An 18,574-nucleotide genomic window follows, 5' to 3' on the forward strand; every position below is an offset into this window, starting at 1 on the left:
AAGGGTGGTGTCATCTGCACATCTGAGGTTATTGATATTTCTCCTGGCAATCTTGATTCCAGCTTGTGCTTCTTCCAGCCCAGTGTTTCTCATGATGTACTCTGCATATAAGTTAAATAAGCAGGGTGACAATATACAGCCTTGATGTACTCCTTTTCCTATTTGGAACCAGTCTGTTGTTCCCTTTCCAGTTCTAACTGTTGCTTCCTGACCTGCAAACAAGTTTCTCAAGAGGCAGGTCAGGTGGTCTGGTATTCCCATCTCTTGAAGAATTTTCCACAATTTATTGTGATCCACACAGTCAAAGGCTTTGGCAGAGTCAAGAAAGCAGAAATAGATATTTTTCTGGAACTCTGGTGCTTTTTCCGATGATCCAGCAGATGTTGGCAATTTGATCTCTGGTTCCTCTGCATTTTCTAAAACCAGCTGGAACATCTGGAAGTTCATAGTTCATGTATTGCTGAAGCCTGGCTTGGAGAATTTTGAGCATTACTTTACTAGCGTGTGAGATGAGTGCAATTGTGCGGTAGTTTGAGCATTCTTTGAGACTGCCTTTCTTTGGGATTGGAATGAAAACTGACCTTTTCCAGTCCTGTGGCCACTGCTGAGTTTTCCAAATTTGCTGACATATTGAGTGCAGCACTTTCACAGGATCATCTTTCAGGATTTGGAATAGCTCAGCTGGAATTCCATCACCTCCACTAGCTTTGTTCGTAGTGATGCTTCCTAAGGCCCACTTGACTTCACATTCCAGGATGTCTGGCTCTAGGTGATTGATCACATCATCATGATTATCTGGGTTTTGAAGATCGTTTTTGTATAGTTCTTCTGTGTATTCTTAGTTAGGCTGGGTTGTTATTGTGCTTCAAATTGTAGCCTTAGGGAAACCTTACTGAACAGGACTAGGGCACACTAGGGCATGAGAATTTTCTTTCTCTTGTTGCTGTGGTTTCCTGCTTAATATTGGGTTGCTCCTGCCCTGAATCAGGATCTAGGATGAACCCACATGAATGTGGCTCTCCTGAGGGTGAGTGTCGGATTGATTGGCCTGAGACAGTAGCTGAACGGAGAGCCTCTTAGGTGATGGGGAAAACCACTGCTTGGATGAAAGGGTAGAGCATAAAGCCAAAGAGGAAGACTGACCTCTGTGCAGGTTAAGATTCATCCAGTAAATTATAAGGAAGTTTGGATTCCCAAGCTTATGAGATGTGGTGGTTAATTTGACAACTTATAGGAAGGCTGACACTCAGAGCCCAAGTTTCATGAAGTAGTAGTATCAGGAAATATGGAGTTTGCATTGTCACATTTTCTTTTTTTTGCATTGTCACATTTGTTCAGTCAATTTCTCCTCAACATAAGATACTTTAACAGAAGGAGCTTCTAGAAGCAGCATTTTATTTTTCTAGGCAACTAGGTTATACTCAGGAAGTTACATTTAACATCTTGTAGTCATAAATATAGAGCACCTTCTGTCTTCCACTCAAGGCTACTATAAAGATGTAACATAAATAAAGGCTTTGAATTAAAATTCTCAACAGCTATTATGCATTATTAAAGTAACCTACCTTGTGAAGATAAGGAATTTGTCATGCTAAATGTCATTGTTGAGTTATAAAAACAATTAAGGGTAGTCATAAATTGAGAAGTATCTGTACATACAGTTGTATGTCTCAAATACATTTGAAAAATTAGGAGTGTTGGATTCCTTTCTGGGAATCAAGGAGTAAGATACAACAAGTGAATTATTTCCCTTTTCCCTTCTAAATAATACTTCAATTGAATGTGCAAAGTTGGTGTATTGTTCTCTCATCTTATGTATTGGTTTGAGAAGAACTTTTCGCAAACTCTTTCCAGAAATTAGACTAACGAACACAGTAAAATCACCCAAAGCTTGTCTAAAACCGAGGAATTGCATTTATTGCAATCTTGATGTATATCTCATGGCAGCACAACTACGGGACTAAGGTTTAATGCTTTACTGGAGTTACCCAGAAACCCCCAGGGTTCAGTCTGACACCCTAGAGAGATGCCTTGAAGAGATGCTTTCCTGAAGACTTTGAATCTTAACCACTTACCTTCCATCCACAGAGCTCAGAAGTCTTAAGTTTCCACTCTTGAGAACACAGCACAATCATTTGTATTCCTCGGAAACGAAGTCCAAAGGGAAAGAAGTGGTTTTTAGGTCTAGTACCGTATTCTTTAAAGAAGAGAATATTGTCCTTAGCGAGGTTATCTCTGCTGCTGCTGCTGCTGCTGCTAAGTCACTTCAGTCGTGTCCGACTCTGTGCGACCCCATAGACGGCAGCCCACCAGGCGCCTCCATCCCTGGGATTCTCCAGGCAAGAACACTGGAGTGGGTTGCCATTTCCTTCTCCGGAGGTTAGCCCTACCCAAAAAATTGAGATTTTTAAGGGAAAGAGCTGGGTACTTTAAGTAATGAATCAGGGCAAGAATGTCCTTTCATCTGAAATGCTCAAATCCGTGAGGTAAGTGTTGGTAGATGTGTGCATATTGTTTTCCCTTCTCTGTGGCAGCTGGGGGTGGTTTTTGTACCAACTGACTAACTGCCCCATTCTCTGCCTCCATGTGGAAACCGTCTATACCCCTTGACTTAACTGTCTCTGTTTCTCTTCCAAAGAATTACAAATGATTGGAACTCTCTTATAATCTTTTCCCACAGTATTTCCTTTGGATGTGCAGCAAGTAGCCTATCAATCCCACGCTGACCCGGACAGAGATTCTGTGATTGTTGTCGTTGGAGGCACCACCAGACCCAGGTTTTGTGACTCACAGTCAGGCGCTCGCCCTCCCACACTGCCTTGTGGAATGTGTTCCTCAATGCCCAAAATGACGCAGAAACCACTCGAAGCTAGCAGGACCAGTTCTCCTTGTAAAATCATCCCGTCTTACTGACGGACGTCTAAGAACCCAGGATAAAAATTAAACTCAAAGCCAACTGCTGAAAGATCTTAAGTGGGCAGGAAGGAAGGTCTGCCTGGCCTATGAACACTTAGAAATATTTACCTCCATTGACAATTTATCTGTTCCTATTTTTTTCCTAAAGCACCCCCTTCCTGCTATGTCAGAGTCAGTATTATTCGTGAAGCATGGCAACTATTTTCCTTCCTTTCAAACCAGATTCCCAAAGTGGCTGAACTAATACTAACCAGAGACCGCCCTAGTTATTGTGTAAGGTATAGATTAAGCTACCAGCCTGGTGTGAGAAGAATGTCTGTTGGTTTCTCTCTGCAGTGCACCTGGGAGGAGGCCATGGCCTGGCAGATAATCCATAGCTATTAGGGCAAAAATCAATGTACCAAATCAGGTAATGCCCTGGTTGGATTTTCTCTACAGCAGAGCACAAGGGTTGCCCAGAGGAATCACCACTGGACATTTTCCTCCTTGAAATGTGAGGGCCTGGCTGCAGGTCAGCCTGTTGCCACCTTGATCCCTGGACAGCACATGGCAGGAACTCTATCATTCTCCAAGCCCACACTGGCATGGATTTAGATGTCGAACCTCATCTGCAGGTGTCCTTAATTTTCACTTTCATTATGTTTGTGTGTCATTCTGAGGTCAGACATACAACACAATATGGGGTTGATAAATCAACTAGATAAGTAAGGAGGAATTGGCAATATAATTTCGGCAGATTAGCCATGGCATTTATAACACTTAATTAACTGGATGATGTTGAAGCTGCACAGACTCCTCCTAAGACCATATAAACGTGTATTGGTCATTATAGTTGTAAATGGAAAGGTGGTAAGAATTTATTTGGCACATACTAAATACAGACCACTAAGCTGCATTCTGTACAGTTCTTTTATTTCTAAAGTTTTTCGTGTCATGTACATTTTTGAGGTTCTAGCAAACATTTGCTGAAAGAATGACGATTTGGCTTTGCCTTTATTGAGCAGATGACTATAATTTTGACTGTTATTTATGCTGTGCTATGTTATAAATCATTTTAGAAAATAATATATAATGATTGTAGCTGTGTTTTCACTTGCATTTTCTTCTTCATGTAAGTGATTTAAATAAATAAATAAGAGCTGGGGTAGGTGTTTCCTGTCTTTCAAAAAGAATTACAACTTATCAATTAAAAAAAAAAGGATGGGGAGATTTAAGTATCTTGCTGTGGTTTGCAATTTAGGAAGACTCCCTGAGTCCACAAATTTAGGAAGCAATTGGTGATTCCAGACTTCAGCCCATTTTCACCTTTGTCCTCTCTTGAGAATTTACTGCCGTTCCTTCCGGTTATACAATCTCCAGATTGACGGGATTTGGAGAGGTCAGACAGGATTGCTTTGTCATGGAGATTAGGCTAAAGCAAATTAATTCCCCTAACTGTGGGCACTAGGGTAGGTGGGAGAAAATTTATGACTGAATCGTTTCCCCTCTCTGAAATAATAAATATTCTTCCCTGAGAGAAACCTTGTGCATTCAAAGTACTTTCTGTGAGTGCTTTGAACATGACTGCAGTTAGTGGAAGATTTTCCTCAATAATACGTATTTTTTTCCCTTCAGAGGAAAGCAAAAGGGTCCTAAAACTGAATAAAAACCCCAGCCTCTAACCTTCAGGTATCCTTTGGCAGCTTAGCCGTGTATCTCTTGCTTTGGTCTAAACAGCTCTGTTGGAAGGTTGAGACCCGACATTTTGTGATGAGATAGAATTAGAATCTAGCTTTTCAGATGGGGATAAGGTCACTTCCGAATGCCTTGGTGACAGGTCTCAGTGCTGGGGATCATCATGTCCTCCAGAGGGTAGGATCTCAAGAGCAGATAGACCAGACTTTGTCTAGGAACAGTGATGGGCGAGTCAACTCAGGATGCTCCATATTCCAAGATAAAGGGCAGTTGGGGGAGGGTCACAAACACCTTGTAAACTGAAAGAAATTTCTAGTTTTTTCCACAATACGAAGAAACAAAGTGGCATCAGGGTACAAAGGCTTCCCTGGTGGCTCATAGGGTAAGGCGTCTGCCTGCAATGCGGGAGAGTTGGGTTCGATCCCCGGGTTGGGAAGATCCCCTGGAGAAGGAAATGGCAACCCACTCCAGTACTCTTGCCTGGAAAATTCCAGGGACGGAGGATCCTGGAAGGCTAAAGTCCATGGAATCACAAAGAGTCACACACAACTGAGATACTTTACTTCTCAGAGTATAATATCAATTTAGAAAATAAAATGCAGTAATGATAGTCCTGACTGTATGGAAAACTGAAACTGACTGTTACTATTAAGGAGGACTAACCAACTAAGCAGACAGAAATTTGCCAAGAAATTCATTAAATCAGTAAGGAAGCACATAATCTGCACTTTTGCAGTATATTGGTAATTGTTTTTTTTTTTCTTGTATTTCTTTTTTTTTTTTAAACATCCCAGTGTATGTAGGTGGCTGATGCTAAGAGGTCATCAGGTTCCACCTTTCTTTTCTAAAAATAATTAATTAATTAATTAGATTGCACTGCATCTTCACTGTGATTTCCAGGTGGAGCTCGTGGTAAAGAACGCTCTTGCCAATGCAGGAGACTAAGGGAAAATGGGTTCAGTCCCTGGGTCGGGAAGATCCCCTGGAGGAGGGCACAGCAACCCACTCCAGTATTCTTGCCTGGAGAATGCCATGGACAGAGGAGTCTGGTAGGCTGTAGTCCATGGGGTCACAAAGAGTCGGACCTGACTGAAGTGACTTAGCATGCATGCCCGGGACTTCACTGCTGCACTGGGGCTTTCTCCAGTTGCAGAGAGTGGGGGCTACTCTCTAGCTGCATTGTGTAGGCTTCTCACTGCAGTGGCTTCCCTTGTGGAGCATGGACTCTAGATACCTGAGATTCAGTAGTTGCTGCTCAGAGGCACCAGAGCACAAGCTCAGTAGTTGTGGCCCACCGGTGAGACTTCCTGCGGCTTGTGAAATCCTTCCAGATCAGGGACCAAACCTGTGTCCCCCCACATTGGCAGGCAAACTCTTTACCACTGCACCACTAGGTAAGTCTGTTAATTTCTCTTTTAAAGTAAAATTAGCTGTTGTTTCCTTACTGTGTTATTTCCTTAAATCAATTTGCAACTCTCACGCCTGGAGGCTTTTAACTCCTTTTCTTCTGACCATATTCCAGGTAGAATCACATTCCAGAAAGTTTGAGTGATTGTACAGGATTAATAAGGCACCAAGCTACACATTCTACCTACCCTCACTGTTGACTGAATCATCCCAACACTGTTCTGAGATGGTTTGCAGTTGTTGCCTTGCTCAGTAGTGTCTGACTCTTTTTGACCCCGTGGACTGTAGCCCACTAGGCTCCTCTGCATGGCTCCTTGGAGATTTAAATTTCTTTCTTCAGAGATCTTTTTAGGCAATTTATCAGAAAAGCTTTCATGAAATGCTTCCTGTTGTAACCTGGCTTCCTTTTACCACTGGGGACACTCAGCAGATTCCTGGTGCTCAGAGAGGCCAGTGAGAGTGAAGAGCCTGGAAGCTGAAGCCTCGCGGGTCTCATAAGTCACTCTGACCCCTTCATTGTGGCTCTGGGTGAGAATTCCTTGGCCTGAACTTCAGTTCTATAGAACCATAACTGAGGGACTTCCCTGGCGGTCCTGGGGGTTAAGCCTGTGCCTTCCAATGCAGGGGGGTGTGGGTTTGATCCCTGATAGGGGAACTAAGATCCTGCCTACTTTGTGACCAAAAAAACCAAAACCAAAACAAAACCCCAAAATGTAAAACAGAAACAATATCATAACAAATTGACAAATTCAATAAAGACTTTAAAAAAGGCCCACATTAAAAAAAAAAAAAAATCTTTAAAGAAACAAGAACCATTACTGAAAGAGAGAGGATGAGGAGAGAGAGGGAGATAGAAACTGTATTTGGATGTGTGAAAGAGAGAGACCGTGCGCATGTGTGTGTGTGTAAGGGAGAGATTAATTCAGACCATTCCCTCCAGCCTGCCAGTCCTCTCTCCTCTGGCGCAGAACTCTTTCCTTCCAGACATTTTATATGCTGTGACTGACTGACTGAACTGCAGGAGAATTGAATGCATTTATGGTACTTCCTCGGAGAAAGCAATGGCACCCCACTCCAGTACTCGCCTGGAGAATCCCATGGACGGAGGAGCCTGGTCGGCTGCAGTCCATGGGGTGGCTAAGAGTTGGACATGACTGAGCAACTTCAATTTTACTTTTCACTTTTATGCATTGGAGAAGGAAATGGCAACCCACTCCAGTGTTCTTGCCTGGAGAATCCCAGGGATGGGGTCGCACAGAGTCAGACACGACTGAAGTGACTTAGCAGTAGCATGGTACTTCCTATCCTATCTTGGGGTGTAGTCAGGCATGAGTTGATCAGGCACCTTGGGATGGGGCACATCAGAGAGGTAAAGACCCAGAACCCACCCAGGCAGGCCTAGGAGGCCCTGGAGGGCGTGCAGGCTGCTAGGCAGAGCGTGGTGTTGAGAGGGCAAGGAGACAGGCAATGATGTCATCTGGTGAAGCTGAGAGCATCAGGGAGGTCACCGCTGGAATATCGGTGTTCAAGGAGCAATGGAACCGGCACTGTGACTTTCTTTTCCTTAAACAAGGGGGTTCCCAGGTGGCTCGGTGGTAAAGAATCTGCCTGCCAATGAAGGAGATGTCAGTTCAACCCCTGGGTCAGGAAGATGCCCTGGAGAAGGAAATGGCCAACCCACTCCAGTATTCTTGCCCGGAGAATGCCATGGACAGAGGAGCCTGAGCTCCAGTCCATAGGGTGGCAACGAACTGGACACGACTGAGCTCGCAGATGCCGAGGGCCCAGCAGCCCGCGGCCGGCAAGCACCGCCTCTGGTGACAGAGCGCCACCTGGAGTTTGGCGGAAGAATTTCAATCCCTAGGGAAGTTGCCAGAATCTGCGTCATAAATTTCTTTAAAAAATTATTTTTTTTTAATTGGAGGCTAGTAACTTTACAATATTGTGGTGGTTTTTGCCATATATTGACATGAATCGGCCATGTGTGTACATGTGTCCCCCAACCCGAACGCCCCTCCTATCTCCCTCCCCATCCCATCTCTCTGGGTTGTCCCAGTGCTCCGGCTTTGAGTGCCCTGTTTCATGCCTCGAACTTAGGCTGGTCATCTGTTTCACATATGATAATATACATGTTTCCATGATATTCTCTCAAATCATCCCACCCTCGCCTTTCCCCACAGAGTCCAAAAGTCTGTCCTTTACATCTGTGTCTCTTCTGCTGTCTTACTTAGGGTCATAATAGCCATCTTTCAAAATTCCATATATATGCGTTACTATACCGTATTGGTGTTTTTATTTCTGACTTACTTCACTCTGTATAATAGGCTCCAGTTTCATCCACCTCATTAGAACTGATTCAAATGTGCTTTTTAATAGCTGAGTACATATTCCTCTGAGAGTCCCTTGGACTGCAAGGAGAGCCAACCAGTCCATCCTAAAGGAAATCAGTCCTGAATATTCATTGGAAGGGCTGATGCTGAAGCTGAAACTCCAATACTTTGGCCATCTGATGCGAAGAACTGACTCATTTGAAGAGTCCCTGATGCTGGGAAAGATTGAAGGCGGGAGGAGAAGGGGATGACAGAGGATGAGATGGTTGGATGGCATCACTGACTCAATGGACGTGAATTTGAGTAAGCTCCAGGAGTTGGTGATGGACAGGGAGGCCTGGCATGCTGCATCCCATGCGGTCACAAAGCGTCAGACATGACTGAATGACTGAACTGAACTGACTGGAATATTTCATTGTGTATATGTACCACAACTTTCTCATCCATTTGTCTGCCAGTGGATGTCTAGCTTGCATAAACTTAAGAGTTATTGGGAGAGGAATCTGGAAAGGGATCCATAGGTTGATTGAAGTGCAAGAAACAGGATCAAAGTCCAAGACTACATCCTAGAAAGACTCAGAAGCAGCACATGGAGGCCAGATTGTGTTATATTTGGGGGTTAGAGGCCTCTACCACTTACTCTCTGTATAACCTTGAACAAATTGCTTAACTTCTTTGGGTGTCCCTGGTCTCTCTTTTCATTCTGTTTAAAGTAATGATGTCACAGGTTTTGATGACTAAATGAGGTAACATCTAGGTGCATAATACTGACTAGAAACTATTCGGGAATAGGAACCAGTTCTTATTCTGATTTTTTTTCCCCTAGTGCCCTATACTGAGGCTGGTGCACAATAGACCTTTTAATATAAATGTGTTAAACTGCTTCATCACCTACCAGGTGACTGACATTCAGATATATTTAAATTGGTAAGATAGCTAAATAGATCTATGCGTGCATGCATGCTAAGTCTCTTGAGTCGTGTCTGACTCTTTGTGACCCTATGGACTATAGCCCACCAGGCTCCTCTGTCTATGGGGATTCTCCAAGCAAGAGTACTGGAGTGGGTTGCCATGTCCTCCTCCAGGGGATGTCCCGACCCAGCTTGAACCTGTGGCTCCTGCATTGCAGGCAGATTCTTTACCACTGAGCCCCAGGGGAAGACCAAATTGATCTACAGAGATCCATAAATCTTGCATTTGTGTATAATTCTCTTATCTATATACTTATCTACTGTCTCTCAGTTTTTGAAACTGAGTATAAGGTCAGGGCCAGAGAAGTGTAAGTGGCAACAATCCTGAGTCAGAGAGTGTGAGCCTCGGACTCTTAAATTCCTCCGGGCAAGGTCAGGGCTGCAGATGTGGATGAGGAAGCCTTTAGGCAGAGAGGAAAAACTCTGAGAAGAGAACTGGACAGACTGTGACATGCTTGTCCTAAAACACCATCTTCACTGAAACAGTTAAAACCACAAAGTTTAGGGCGATTTTCCTCAAGAATTTATTACTATTTAATTTCATGCTTTTAATTAAAAAAAAAAAATGAGGCTCAGCTCCTGTCTCTCTATGAGAAGATTCCAGTTACATATTCATTGAGCTTCACCATTTTCCTCTTTGCCCTGAAGACACCTTTTGCAAGGGATAATGAAGCCCTCCCACTGATTCTCTATTTTAATCGATTTTTTGGTGTTCCTTTGATCCAGTGAAGTGTAGAGCTGCCCTGCACTTCTTGGGGTTTAAGTGCGATCTTGAGTTATAGACAGCTTGGTCAACATTAGAGAACATGGCGTGGGCTGGAACCAAGGGCGTGGGTTATAGATAAACCTGAGTTGACCTCATGGCTCTGCCATTTACTATTAATAAATGTGGGTCAGGAAGATCCCCTGGAGGAGAGCATGGCAACTCACTCCAGTATTCTTGCCTGGAGAATCCCCATGGGCAGAGGAGCCTGGTGGGTTACACTTCAAAGGGTCACAAAGAGTCAGATGTGACTGATCTTACACGTGCTGCTTCTCTTCTTTAAAGTCTCAGTTTACTTGTTGGTAAAAAGGGTTAAAATAAAGGTGATACATGAGACAAGTGCTCGGGCCTGGTGCACTGGGAAGACCCAGAGGGATCGGGTAGAGAGGGAGGTGGGAGGGGGATCAGGATGGGGAAAACATGTAAATCCATGGCTGATTCTTGTCAATGTATGGCAAAAACCACTACAATATTGTAATTAGCCTCCAACTAATAAAAATAAATGGAAAAAAGGTACAGTGCCTGGGACCATATATATGCTTCATTCAGTTTTGCTGTTTATATAAGGAAGGTAGAAGGGAAGGATGTATGGGTGAGAACAACCATCTAGACCATGGTGGGGATGAAGAAGGAGCCTGGTGACCCTCTAGGTTGGTTTGCACAGAGTATGGGGCCCAGAGAAGTGGTGAGAAATGCGGTTTATGCAGAGGATATGAGTGGTTAACAGAGGACTTTAGAAGGTAGTCATGGAGGTTAACTGGATATAGAAAGTCCTGAGGTTTTTTGAACATATTGTCTTGCAAAAATAGTACCATACAAATTAAGGATTTCCTTTTAGAAAACATGAAATTCCTTTTATCCATTCCAGGCTATGTAGAATAAGAATGTTTCCACTCATTTTGAAGATGATGATGTTGTGGCCCAGAGAGATTAAAAACTGGCCCATGGTCTCCTTGTAAATTCACCTCACCTCTTAGGTTGGCATTAAATCAGCATGCGTTAGGTAACGCAGGGACGGGGATAGGAGACAGCCTGTAGGAAGTACTTTACAGGGAGGTATTCAGCAAATGTTAAGTCCCCTTGGTTCCGTCTTAGTGTTAAATACCGGGTTTCTGCCTCACTCTCATGACTGAGCTCCAGCTTTGCCCACCCCCATGGACTTCTTTGGTCCTTCCCTGCCTGTGTCTCCGTGTGGATCCCCTCTCAGAGCCTGGTGACCTTCAAGACTGAGTGTCTGCCTCTGGACCTGGCCTTGGCTGTGACTGCGCCTCCTTCTTGACTTTTGGGTGGAGCTGCTGGCCTCTGCCGGCCTGCCTGTCTACTTGGATCACTACATGTTGCCTTGCCCTAGCCTCTTGCTGGGACACCCCGTCTGCTAGTCCTTTGATGTGACTTCCTGCCTGGAAATTCATCCAAGTATCTGTATCCACATGGCAGGTGGGCCAGGTTCCTAGACCCTGAGCTCTATCAGCCTGATTTGTCCCTCTCTTTCCAAGCTGCATCTCCAACAGCAAAGCTTTGCTGAAAGTAGAGATGCTTGGGCTTCATTCTAGACCAACTGAATCAGTAGCCCCCAAGGAGTGGCCTGGGTCAGAAGAGGAGGATGTTGTTCCAGCTGTGGCACAGGCAGCCCTCCAGGGAACACTGGTGTAGGAACTTTGACTACATGGTTTCTAAGGCCTATCACTAGTCAGGGAGCCTAGGGCTCACTCCCAGTTAGGTCAGGTTCATGAATTCAATTCAGGTCAGCACACTTTGTTTCCTAGGAGTTTCTAAAACTACTTCTTCAACAGAAAAATTGTTTAATGTCCCCTTCATATCTCTTCTGGATAAACTCATCTTATCAGTCTCACCTGGGAATTAGAAGTCCTGCAGGATAGCTTGGACGCTTTCCTGCTTCTGCCAGTAGCATTTTAACTTGTTCTCGTTCTGAGGCACCTGTGAGGCAGGCCTCTTGCCATGTTTAAAGGCTCACCTTGCTTACAGGCTTCTGGACCTACGTTTGCTCTTTGCTGTCACTGCCTCAACCTAGTTTCAAGTTTCCTCTTAGAAATGATCACCTGTCCACATTCAAAGCCTTCTCTATCAAAGCCATTTCTTTGAACTCTTCTAAAGCATAATCTGGGACCATCAGAGATTTAATGTCCTTTAAAATACCGTGAAAAAAAGATAGTTTTGCCTAGATTGAATCCTCCAGATTCATTAGTTACTGGGCTAGGTCTTACTGATGCACTAAACTTTTTGTTGATGTACTAAAACTTTTTGAAAATTGGTTTTATAAACTGAGAACCTTGGAAATTTTTTAACATCTTTTTGTGAAATCACTTTAAAATTTTATATATTTGTATGTCATTTTGCTGCACTTTACATATGCCAGGGGGTACAGTGTATCAACACTAGTGATTTTATTCCTTTAGAGCATCTGTATCTGTGTACTTCAGAGAGCTCCTGTGAAAATAAAGAGTAGTTTTATTAGAGACCAATTTATTCCTTGACTATTTTATGCTACCTAAGAACAAGACAGGTTTTGTAGGTTCTGGTTTCACAGACATGCCAGTTCCTAACATTTTCTGTATCATAGAAATCAACATTTCTGAATGCATAATGATAATAAGAATGTCTTAGATTCCCAGTATAAGCAAGAATATCCTGGCATAAGTATGAGGTCATCAGTTTGCAAAGTACATGAAGTGCCGAGATGGAATTAGATGTGATCACTCAAGCCATAGGGGGACAAGAGGCCTTGGAGAGAGATACCATATCATGTCACCATATCTCTGACCAGGGATATTATGGGTAGCTTGCCACATCATATCTTGTTTATCACAGTAAATATTGTCCCCACCTATTTACGCTCATGCTGCCTTATCCTGCTGCCCAGCTGTCCAGCCCGACCAGGTTTGGAAGAGAGGGAAGAAACGACTAAGTTGGCTTCAATTCTGGCCAGGCTGGATGTTAGCCACAATAGACAGCCCCACTGAACACAGGTTTAGGACATGGCAGAGCTTTCCAAGTGGCACAGTGGTAAAGAATCCACCTACAAATGCAGGAGATGCAAGAGACCAGGTTCAATCCCTGGCTCGGGAAGACTCCTGGAGGAGGAAATGGCCACCTGCTCCTGGACTCTTGCCTGGGAAATCCCGCAAACAGGGGAACCTAGCAGGCTATAGTCTGTGGGGCTGCAAAGAGTTGGACGCGACTAAGCGGCTGAAAACAGCACAGCATGTTGGAACATACAAGGGGATTTGGTTATTTGGCCCATATCTCCTTCTCTTCCCAGTGTTTCTCCAAACCAGTAAAAATGTCTCTGGCACGACTCTAATGAAACATGTAGTATTTTCATGAATTTGTAGACCCCTTTAAATGGAGCAGTGAGAAAAGAGATTGTTTTCTTATGTTTCGGGATGGAACAATCTGGGGTTGAGGGTGGTCAGGATACAGTTTTGAAGTAGGCTTACTATAGTGGACTTCCATTTAATTCACAAAGGAAGCTGAGTAGGTGCTGGAAGAGTAACAGAGGTTGGGAGATGCTTCACAATTGGGAAGAACAGGGGTATGGTTTCCCTGGGCACTTCAGAAAGATAGTTCATATTTTCGCTGGAGACTATTTAGGCTAAGTTCTAAAAACAATTTACATGTTCAACCTGCTTTTTAATTTGTCAAAGAAATTCTGCAAGTTAATTCCTTAATTATTGGGCCTCAAAAGCGGTTAGTTACTCTTCTAACTATAGACCGTAACAGTATATTAATTAAAGTGGAACTTATTTTAAAATAATAACATGTATTTGAAATCTCTCATAATAATTCTGAGACAACAGAAGTGAAATAAGACAAAATGTCCAAAAATATGTATAGTACCTGTTTCTTACTTAATGCTAAAAAAAGTGAATTTAAAAGTAGGCATTAGTCTTCCAATTTAATAGAAGGCATGCTGAAAGCCAAAGTCACTTAGTTGTGTCCAACTCTTTGTGATCCCACGGACTACACTGTCCATGGAATTCTCCGGGCCAGAATACTGGAGTGGGTAGCCTTTCCCTTCTCCAGGGGATCTTCCTAACCCAGGGATCGAACCCAGGTCTCCCACATTGCAGGTGGATTCTTTAACAGTTGAGCCACAAGGGAAGCCCAGAAGTGAGGTACCTTATTGGTCCTCTCCTAACATTCCAGGAAAATTCCTTTGAAAATGTACAAGTACTTTCGTTGCTGTTGTTCATTACAGCCGTTCTGATAATCAGGATACCAGACAATCATATGCTGGGCTCTGGGAGGATTTGCACAAATTGCCACATCAGTGGTGTTGGATTGAGAAACACAGTCGTGGACTCTGTTTACTCCACCCTCTGTCTCGGAAAAGTACACGTCATCTGGCAGGAAAGAGCTCTCCGTGACTGTCACAGTCTGTTCCTAGCTCAGGGCTGCAAACCAGAGAGCCAGGCTTTCTGCATGAAGACAATATTTTTTAGGCAGTCCGATGAGCCAGATTGCCTCCTCCTTTCTTTCTTCTATTTTCCGTCTTGGTTAGAGACTACAGGTCTTAGTAGAAACTGCGCCAGATGTGTGATGCAGTGTGGGGAATGTTCGAGCGTAATTGGTGGGGGTACGTGGAATTGGGATTGTAAGTGTGACAGAGGGAGGCAGAGACCAGAGCCTGGAAGTGTTGAGTGAGCAAGGGTGTTTGTATGCAGGAGGAGGTGTGCGGGAGCTTCAAGACTTGTCTTTCAAAAGGGGTAATTGCAGACTGCGCCTAAGTATTTTACATAGTCAAGAGATTCTGGCGGTGAGAGAAGGAGGTCCATTTATTTATCTAGCAAGTATTTCTGAGTACCTACTATGTGCCAGAGACTGGCTGTCTGGGTGGTAGAGAAACACCAGGGAAAAGGAGAATCTAGGGCCTGGTTCTTCTAGGCAGTAGGTGATGTGGGGTGGTAGGGTCGAGGTGGGGCAGGGAGACAGACAAAAATAAGTAGTCCATTGAAAAAGTATAATTTCTGATAATCATCAGTGCTTGAACAAAATAAGATAGGGTCATGTGGCAGAATGAACAGAGGTCCTCAGACCTATACACGGTGGCCCAAACATAATCTGAGCCCAAGGCTGCAGTCCTTATCCAGAAGAAATCAGAACAAATAGGGTAGAAGAAACAAAGTTTGATTCTCACCACACTGTATTAAGCAGGTACAACTACTGTCTTGTTTTACACACGAGAAAAATAATCTGAGACAATGCATGGCAAAGAAAAATTCTTTGAAGAGTATATATACAAGCAGTTAATAAAAATTTGGAACTTGTTAACATTCATAAGTAATAAAATAAACACACTGATAATTAACAGAATGAAATTGAAAATTACAATTAGATACCATTTTCAATCAATCAAATTTGTGAAGATTAAAAAAAAAGAAAGACCAGATTATTGCTAGTGATAGTGGCATAAATTTGACCCTCTCATTTGTTGCTGAAAAGAAGGTTAATTAGCGCAACTTTTAAGTAAAACTATCCTACTTGTAGAAATAAATATCAAGGAAATTGCCAGAAAAGCAAGTAAAATTAATATACTAGATGTTAATTGCCGTATTATTTATAAAATCCCCAAATTAGAAACAACCTACATGTCTGACAGTAGGGGAAATACTTCATGTATGTGCTGTGCTTATTTGCTCAGTCATGTCCAACTCTTTGCTACTCTATGGACTGTAGCCCACCAGGCTCCTCTGTCCATGGGGATTCTGCAGGCAAGAAAACTGGAGTGGGTTGCCATGTGCTTCTCCAGGGGATCTTCCCAACCCAGGGATCAAACCCAGGTCTCCCGCATTGCAGGTGGATTCTTGACTGCCTGAGCCACCAGGGAAACCACTTCATGTATAGAACCACTATATAATCATTAAAAATGATATTCACAAACATTTACTAATGACATGGGGCAATGTTGTTAAAGTATTAAATGAAAAGGTAGGCTAAAAGTTGTATACAAGGTATGATGGAATTTTTTTTTTTTTCCCCAGTGGGTTTTGTCATACATTGATATGAATCAGCCATGGATTTACATGTATTCCCAATCCCGATCCCCCCTCCCACCTCCCTCTCCACCCGATTCCTCTGGGTCTTCCCAGTGCACCAGGCCCGAGCACTTGTCTCGTGCATCCCACCTGGGCTGGTGATCTGTTTCACCATAGATAGTATACATGCTGTTCTTTTGAAATATCCCACCCTCACATTCTCCCACAAAGTTCAAAAGTCTGTTCTGTATTTCTGTGTCTCTTTTCCTGTTCTGCATATAGGGTTATCGTTATCACCTTTCTAAATTCCATATACATGTGTCAGTATGCTGTAATGTTCTTTATCTTTCTGGCTTACTTCACTCTGTATAATGGGCTCCAGCTTCATCCATCTCATTAGGACTGGTTCAAATGAATTCTTTTTAATGGCTGAGTAATATTCCATGGTGTATATGTACCACAGCTTCCTTATCCATTCATCTGCTGATGGGCATCTAGGTTGCTTCCATGTCCTGGCTATTATAAACAGTGCTGCGATGAACATTGGGGTGCACGTGTCTCTTTCAGATCTGGTTTCCTCAGTGTGTATGCCCAGAAGTGGGATTGCTGGGTCATATGGCAGTTCTATTTCCAGTTTTTTAAGAAATCTCCACACTGTTTTCCATAGCGGCTGTACTAGTTTGCATTCCCACCAACAGTGTAAGAGGGTTCCCTTTTCTCCACACCCTCTCCAGCATTTATTGCTTGTAGACTTTTGGATAGCAGCCATCCTGACTGGCGTGTAATGGTACCTCATTGTGGTTTTGATTTGCATTTCTCTAATAATGAGTGATGTTGAGCATCTTTTCATGTGTTTGTTAGCCATCTGTATGTCTTCTTTGGAGAAATGTCTGTTTAGTTCTTTGGCCCATTTTTTGATTGGGTCATTTATTTTTCTGGAATTGAGCTGCAGGGGTTGCTTGTATATTTTTGAGATTAATCCTTTGTCTGTTTCTTCATTTGCTATTATTTTCTCCCAATCTGAGGGCTGTCTTTTCACCTTACTTATAGTTTCCTTTGTAGTGCAAAATGTTTTAAGTTTCATTAGGTCCCATTTGTTTAGTTTTGCTTTTATTTCCAATATTCTGGGAGGTGGGTCATAGAGGATCTTGCTTTGATTTATGTCGGAGAGTGTTTTGCCTATGTTCTCCTCTAGGAGTTTTATAGTTTCTGGTCTTACATTTAGATCTTTAATCCATTTTGAGTTTATTTTTGTGTATGGTGTTAGAAAGTGTTCTAGTTTCATTCTTTTACAAGTGGTTGACCAGTTTTCCCAGCACCACTTGTTAAAGAGGTTGTCTTTTTTCCATTGTATATCCTTGCCTCCTTTGTCAAAGATAAGGTGTCCATAGGTTCGTGGATTTATCTCTGGGCTTTCTATTCTGTTCCATTGATCTATATTTCTGTCTTTGTGCCAGTACCATACTGTCTTGATGACTGTGGCTTTGTAGTAGAGTCTGAAGTCAGGCAGGTTGATTCCTCCAGTTCCGTTCTTCTTTCTCAAGATTACTTTGGCTATTCGAGGTTTTTTGTATTTCCATACAAATTGTGAAATTCTTTGGTCTAGTTCTGTGAAAAATACCGTTGGTAGCTTGATAGGGATTGCATTGAATCTATAGACTGCTTTGGGTAGAATAGCCATTTTGACAATATTAATTCTTCCAATCCATGAACACGGTATGTTTCTCCATCTGTTTGTGTCCTCTTTGATTTCTTTCATCAGTGTTTTATAGTTTTCTATGTATAGGTCCTTTGTTTCTTTAGGTAGATATACTCCTAAGTATTTTATTCTTTTTGTTGCAATGGTGAATGGTATTGTTTCCTTAATTTCTCTGTCTGTTTTTTCATTGTTAGTATATAGGAATGCAAGGGATTTCTGTGTGTTAATTTTATATCCTGCAACTTTACTATATTCATTGATTAGCTCTAGTAATTTTCTGGTAGAGTCTTTAGGGTTTTCTATGTAGAGGATCATGTCATCTGCAAACAGTGAGAGTTTTACTTCTTCTTTTCCTATCTGGATTCCTTTTACTTCTTTTTCTGCTCTGATTGCTGTGGCCAGCACTTCCAACACTATGTTGAATAGTAGTGGTGAGAGTGGGCACCCTTGTCTTGTTCCTGATTTCAGGGGAAATGCCTTCAATTTTTCACCATTGAGGGTGATGCTTGCTGTGGGTTTGTCATATATAGCTTTTATTATGTTGAGGTATGTTCCTTCTATTCCTGCTTTTTGGAGAGTTTTAATCATAAATGAGTGTTGAATTTTGTCAAAGGCTTTCTCTGCATCTATTGAGATAATCATATGGTTTTTATCTTTCAATTTGTTAATGTGGTGTATTACATTGATTGATTTGCGGATATTAAAGAATCCTTGCATTCCTGGGATAAAGCCCACTTGGTCATGGTGTATGATTTTTTTAATATGTTGTTGGATTCTGTTTGCTAGAATTTTGTTAAGGATTTTTGCATCTATGTTCA

The sequence above is a fragment of the Dama dama genome, chromosome 13 (assembly GCF_033118175.1).
Source record: "Dama dama isolate Ldn47 chromosome 13, ASM3311817v1, whole genome shotgun sequence".
Classification (NCBI taxonomy): domain Eukaryota; kingdom Metazoa; phylum Chordata; class Mammalia; order Artiodactyla; family Cervidae; genus Dama; species Dama dama.